Raw genomic sequence first — 8,023 nt, forward strand, 5'->3', positions numbered from 1 at the left:
AGGTATAAAATAACCTAAGATTCCAGGCCTATCTCGACTCATTTTTATTTTAAAGATGAAAAAATCTTTGCACCCTAATATAAAATTGTGGTCTGGAGACGCTAAGCCTCATAACGTGGGTGGCATGGATAATACTAAGAGATTTAGTCACATAAATTCGATCATAAGCCCAGGCAGAATATTGATATTTAGAATAAGGTGTGGTCAATCCTCCAAGGTCCAGATAATCTGTGTACTCTAATTAAATCAGGCTCACTTAAGCTCACGACACAACATAGCTTACGTTTCAATTCTGAAATAAGCTATGTTTAATATCACTCATGGTGTGAAAATAAAATTACAAGAGCACAAACAGCCTGCTCAAGGTGTACAAAGGGTTCCGTTTAGCGGCCCTATGAATATCTAAAAAACCTTTGAAGTCTATGCCTGCTATGACAGACTAGAAATTAATATAAATTATATTTGCCTCGAGAGCACTAGTCTTTCAGTTACCATTTTTACGAGTACCTACCTATGTAGGTACACGACATAACCAAGGTTACCTATTTAATTATTATATCCCTGACTGGCATGGTATAGGAAAATTGTCATGTGCTGCACAAGCATGTTGGAAATAAAAATATACAAAACTGACCTAACGGGGCGTTTATGAATGCTTTATTTTACACCCTTATGTCTGCCTTGTGAACCTTGAGGATTCGAATCACCTTGATCGTAAGTGCTCCTATGCACAGATTAAGTTTATTTTAAACTTCCCATGCACTAATCTCAAGGGCACGTGCTTCTATGCACGGACCAAATATTGTTATCACTTAATTCACTTATCATTATTCGTCATAGTTTGATACTATACGTTTAACAAATGTACCCACCGTGGAATGTAATGTACCCAGTCATAAGGTTTTTAATAAACAGTGACTTAATGGTTTGCACGAACGATTCTAGTATAACTTCTGGGCGGTCACGTCTAGGGCATGACCCTCTAGTTCTCAATTTATACAAAATTATAGCATTGCGATACTGTTTGCTTTGCACAGGAGCAAGCCTTGCGAAAAGGCGAAGCTATTTTGAAAGGCGAGTAGGTACTTTTCAAAAATACATTGTAATATATATAAATATGGTTTTGTCGTGGAACAAGTACACCCAAACAAATGCAGTCATTTATTATAATATGTTGGCAAAACTCTGCAAAAGAGTTATATAGTCTGTCTGTACAGTGTAACTTGAAGGCATCAATGCACATGAATCTCTTGAAACATGGTGGATCAATTAATGTACACCCCGTCTGTGTCTTGCTCCTATTACCAAATCCACAAGTTAAGGACCTGAACCTATATATAGGTACCCTTCTTGCTCGAGACCTGTAAAAAATGTACACAATAATTTCATGCAGTCAAGTGTTGGAAAAGTAGGTCCACAGACTTAGCGATATCGTGAATATATATCCAAGAACTCTGTATATTGCCTCCCAGGAGGCGGGATGTTATTAGACTAACCTATAGTAGGTAGTAGGCCAGAGATATAGTATAGAAAAGTACACTGGCCCAAATTAAGTAATATTATATTTCAGAATATAAAATAATTTACAATCTTGCTATTATTGAAATATAAACAAGTAACAATTATCCTTAGTTCATAAGGAGGATAAGTATACCTAAATATCTAATAGATTCGACAAAGTGTTGATTCTAGCATTGGATAAAATAGCTCCCTCTTAAAGGGCCTCTGCGCTGTTGGCTTTGGGGCCACAGGCGCCCGGCAAATGGTAGGGTTTCCCACAGCAAATAATGTAAAATCACGAAATAAGCACATAAATTTGTATTTCGGTTAAAAGCACCTATGCGATGAGCTAGGGTTTCGAATTAAGTATCTGATTCCTTATAATTTACACACTGAATAGAGAAAACTGAATATTCAGAATTAAGCAATGTCTATGAATAGTTTACAGGAATTAAGCCACTTTAGCGGTCAGAACCAATAAAGTTTTAAGGCTTATGTCTACCAGGAGGCACCAGATAAAGTAAACCACTAAGAAACTACTCTTACTACATATATACAAATTTTTGAGTAAAATTAAGGTTATGGTAGCTAAACATGAATTTAATTAGAATGACTCTGCAAATATTATTGATAAAGTTCTGTAGCAATTCTACACAAGAACACCACAAAGCGTCATAACTAGTGCCACAGCGCAGTGAACACATGAGTGTTGTGGCTTAAGCTCTCATAGTAACCTTCACACTTTTAAGCAAGGTTTATTTATGTACACTGACTTGCGTTCTCGTTAGTAAAGCGTTTAAAAGGGTTAAATGCATTTTATAGCTATAACTATAACCTATAACCAAGTATATGGCTTACAGTCATTAAATAAATTTAGTGATTCCCTATGACATTTCAATAAGTACCTAATTTTATTAACTCTGTTTGTGGTGATAGTGATATAACGAATAATTAAAAGGGATTCTGGAAATAAGAAATGTCCTGTCCTTGTTATATTCCTGCAACTGCTTACTTTACTATTATAGATAATTATTATCAAATTTGATAATAATTGCGACTTATAAATAAAAACGACTCTAGTACTTTATTATTTTTATCTTTTCATACTTGAATTACATTACTCCTTATAACAGATGTGTATGCTCCTTGAAGAGTAGACTGACTTATCACATCTTCTTTTACCTAGTTTTCACATACATTTAAGTAATTAAGTATAGCACCCTTGTGGTGACTCACTTATTCTTTTTGAACATTTATAAGTACATTAAGTACATTAAGTACGTATATAAAATGTTAAGTTAGAATCATAATATAATGGAATATCAAATTGTATGCTTTACTAAATACCTCTCTCCTCACAGGTGTTAAAATAAAGGGTGTACTGCATAATTAATTAAACACTCATAATATAATAATATTACATATACATAATAAGTACACGTACAATCACATTGGCTTGGCGTCTTCCCACCACCAGGCGATAACAAACACGTCTCAATATTATTATTAGGTTCCGAATAGCGGTACAGTTGTTTAATGACAGCGTTTTACACAAAAATAAAACGCTAATTAAATAACTTACCCTATTCGGAACCTAAAGTTTTAATCCTGCCTGGTGTAAATATGTATAATTTTGAGACAATGAGTTGGAAATTTGTTCTTGCGACAACCGCCAAAAAGCAAACTGCTGTGTGGTGGGAGTGTGGGAGAGAGAGGGACGTATATGATAGAAAAGGACAATACGACCGTCAACAGTGTTGCCACTCTCAATATTATTATTAGGTTCCGAATAGGGTAAGTTATTTAATTAGCGTTTTATTTTTGTGTAAAACGCTGTCATTATATTTGTAGCCAAATTAAAAGCCTACCCATGTCAGGTATGTTGGTCGCATTTCGAAGGTGGTTTTAGTGTCAGAGTGCGTTAAAACAGGGTCAAATGTTAATGGTTTCACTTATCGTGCGTACTGTACCGTAATAGACTAATTACCAACAACTTTGTTAGCATGAGCTTTCATACGGGACATTATCACTCAGGTATTTTTTTGTAGGTAGTCAGAATTATGGCATAGCTTTACTTTTTTTCAACGGCTTATAGGTATTTCTTAAGAAAATAGGCTGTTTGAAACATTGAGTTCGCAAACGTTCACGTGGTAACGTGAGCAACCACGTTAGCACAATGCGGATTGGAGACTTCACGCGCCCCAATTAATGTATATTATAATTATTATAAAACTTATAAATACTAATGTAGATATGAGTAGCAGCCCCATTAGAACTACCTACATAATGTATATATCGCCGTGTGCCTGCTACACTGCCACATCTCAAAAAACCGTTTTTTCGAGAAATCGCGTCTCAAAGTTTTGAGAGTATAGTTCAGGGTGTTTAATAGGATCTTACTCCTTTAGTTTTAGGTCTATGAATTTAAAATTTAGCTTTTTTTACTCGGAATGATATAACCTTCCTTATGATCACGCCACTTTTTAAAAGAAATGTATATTTTTTAAGACACAAGGCCCGAAAGACAGGTATTTAGAGTTGTGGCCGTATTGCAGAAACGTTTTTTAAAGATTTTGAGATGCGGCCAAATTTAAACACAAAATTATTGGATAAAGGTTACCATGCAAATATAAATAAAAACACCAAAATAGTTAAAATCCCTTTATTTTTACCCGACTACGGCAACGCAAAAGGAGGGTTATGATTTTGACCGGTATGTATGTGGGTATGTATGTATGTATGTATGTATGTATGTATGTATGTTCATTTGTTCCCTCATAACTTCTAAAGTACACATTATAATTTGACAAACGATATGTCATTCGAATTATCTTAATCGTCCGCTGGTTATAGGCTATATGAAGTCACAAAAAAATGAACAAGGCGTCCTCTAGAGGTCATAAAGTCACGAACGAAAAAAATAAAAATAAGTAATGATTACGTGATGTATATCATTTGAAAGAGCTCAGTTATCACATTTCAAATACCGGGTGTGGCCTGTAATATGAGCAAAAAATTTAACCGTAGGCTGTACTCCTCATATTGACCAACATTTGTTCAGCGACTTTTAAAAATTACTTGTGGTTTGATTTTTAATACACTTTAAAGTTTATTGTAAGACGCAATGCATTGCGAATTTTGTTATGTTTAAGGCGTGACAAGCAACGTCAATCACAATGATAATGGCGTGGCAATAGCGTCCATTGAATATAATATTTATTTTGTATGAAAAATAGGGAGTCTAAATACTTCATAATTTTTAAAAGTTGTTGAACAAAAGTGTCACCGTTTGAGGAGTACAATCTATGTTTTAATTATTTGCTCATGTTACAGGCCACACCCGGTATATAAATATTGTTAGCTTTTGCGACCGGCTTTACTTGCATGCACCCGATGAAACATTAATTTATCGGGTAGGTAATTCGAACTACGAATCTACAAGCGCTCTGGATTCTATCCGCGTATTACCCGACTACGGCGATACAAGAAGGTATTTGCAAAATAAATTTGTTTGGCCGCTATAAACAGTGTTTTTTTTAATGACCTGCAATATTTTATAACGTGAATAGGTATAGAAGTCCAGATCAGCCAAAATGTATGAAACAGCCGTACAAGAGACGTAGGAAGCTCGCTGTACGCGTTCCAAAGCCGGGCGCCTTCGGCGCCCTCAAACTAGAGGAGTCGGGCGTAGCCTGACGTACGTGGCGCGCTGCAAGCAGTCCAAAGCCAGGCGACTTCGACTTTCTCATACTAAAAGTGTCGACATACGTGACACGCTGGACGCTTACAAAATCCGGGCAAATGCATGAAACAGCCGTACAAAAGACGTGCGGGCACGCTGTACGTGTTCCAAAGCCGGGCGCCTTCGGCGCCCTCATACTCAACGCGTCGGGTGTAGCCCGTCGTCGTACGAGGCGCACTGTATGCGTTCAAAGCCGGGCGCCTTGGGCGGTCTTATACTAAAAGAGTCGGGCGTAGCCCGACGTACGAAGCTCGCTGTACGCGTTCCAAAGCCGGGCGCCGAAGGCGCCCTCATACTAAAAGAGTCGGGCGTAGCCCGACGTACGAAGCTCGCTCTACGCGTTCCAAAGCCGGGCGCCTTTGGCGCCCTTATACTAAAAGAGTCAGGCGTAGCCCGACGTACAAGACACGCTCTACGCGTTCCAAAGCCGGGCGCCTTCGGCGCCCTCATAGTAATAGAGTCGGGCGTAGCCCGACGTAGGAGGCGCACTGTACACGTTCCAAAGCTGGGCGCCGAAAGCGCCTCCATGCCAAAGGATAGCGCAGCCCGATATATGTGGCGCTCTGCGTGTATTTCTGTACTGGGGATGCCCTCGAAAAGTAATATAAAGTGACTTCGAATAGGTAGTTAGTAACGAAGTCATGACCCCAAAATTAATTAAATAAAAAATAAGTTCAAAAACTAAAACCCGACTACTGCAAATCGCGCTCTAAAAGTATGAAACAAGATAGAATTCTTATCTGAAGTTATCAAACAGGAAATATTATAAATGTTATAATTTTTTTAATAAAAAAATACAACGTAATATGTATAATTTACTACATTATTTATATTTTTACAGAGATTCAGAGGATAGCTGTGGTCGTATGCCACTTTACCTTAAAGTTTATAATCGTGGCATACGACCATGCACGGCGATCCTTTGAATATCTCTGTAAATATATCAAAAATGTAATACATTTTATTACGTTGTATTTTTTTATTTAAAAAATTATAACATTTATAATATTTCCCGTTTGATAACTTCAGATAAGAATTCTATCTTGTTTCATACTTTTTAGAGCGCGATTTGCAGTAGTCGGGTTTTAGTTTTTGAACTTATATCAACTTTGATAGGAACAAGATCACTGTACGCGATAATAATAATATGTGTAACTCAGCTAATTATTATTTTCTAGGACGCAACTCAAAGGCTTCATTTTAAACGTGTGCTTTATAGCCACAACTCAAAAGTGGCTGTATTGCAGGGAATTGTCTGGCAATTTATGGTCAAATGCATAAGGCCACTTGTGAGAAAAAGGCTCTTAAAGACCTTTTTTGCTATGGCTCTCGAAATAAGGTCGTAAATTGAACAATTTTGAATACGAATCTGCAATAATCCAGAAAATCAAAAATTTTGAATTGTGGCAGTATAGCAGGCACACGGCGATATACATAGGTTTTTTTTTTATGTAATAGTCAGCAAACGAGCAGACGAGCCGCCTGATGGGAAGCGGTCATCGTCGCCCATGGACATAAGCAACACCACAGGAGCCACTTAAGCGTTGCCGACCCTTGAGAACCCTAAATACCCGCTTCTTAGGTATCTTGTTTCTAATTATTTTATCTAGCTGTAAAGCTCTTTGGTTTTCAAAGTATCCCCGTATTCGTTTTACCGGCAGTATAGAATGATGTAAACAACGCCTTGCTAGGTCGACTGCTTACCACGATAGTTTATGTTAATTTTATGACCGTACATTGCAATCTGAGATAAATTACATGCTGTAAAGGAACATGTCTAATGGGCAATATTATTTAATTAGTTTTTAACCGACGCAAAAAGCAAATGGGGGAGGTTCTCAATGCCTCAGAATATTTTTTATTTTAAATATTACATTTTGGAAAGTACTTTTACGGTTTAAGGAAAAATATTATAGGTATGATTACCTACCTTTATTAAATTCCCTATTCCCTGCTGAAGCCCTTTGATCAGTGAAGCTAGAAAAAAGCTTTCGAAAACTGAAAATAAAAACAGTCATAATGTTTTCAAATTTACTCATATTAAAACTTCGCCTAAGGAAACTGAAATTATTACTGAGACGGTGACAAACAATAAGCATACGACCCACCTGATGGTAAGCAGTCACCGGTAGCCTATGGACGGCTGCAACTCCAGAGGTGTAACATTTGCCGACTCTAACACTGCGCACCCTCGTTGAGCGTACATTAACATTCTTATTAATATCTGGGAGACCGAGCTTTGCTCGAAAAACATATCAAAACTCAGAAAATATGCGCGTTTTCCCAGAGATAAGACGTAGCTAGATTGATTTTTTCCCCTATAACCCCCGTATAGCAGATTTCATCGAAATCGTTAGAGCCGTTGCCGAGAAGCTCGATATATGTATATAAATAAATAAATATACAAGAATTGCTCGTTGAAAGGAATAAGATTTAGCTTATTTGAAGTTATATTAAAATTCACCTAAACTGAAAATTAGTATAATTTAAAATAAAAGTACCGCTGTGAAGATACATAAGTGCGATGGTTGACTAATAGAGAATGCCATTAGGCATTAAGTCGGCCATTTCTACAATAAAGTTTAAATGAAAAAATTTGTTAATCTTATCTTAAGTACTAGGTATTCCAATTAAAACCCAGTTTTCACTCCACTTAAAGTGCATTTAGAGTTCACGATTAGGTCGGTCACAGTCGCGGTCCGCCGCCCACAGCTGCCAAGCCCTGCACCACCTGCTGCATAAAATATTGCCCACTAGTCTTGAACCAATCAAAATAAATTA

The sequence above is a fragment of the Cydia fagiglandana genome, chromosome 11 (genome assembly GCF_963556715.1).
Source record: "Cydia fagiglandana chromosome 11, ilCydFagi1.1, whole genome shotgun sequence".
Classification (NCBI taxonomy): Eukaryota; Metazoa; Arthropoda; class Insecta; order Lepidoptera; family Tortricidae; genus Cydia; species Cydia fagiglandana.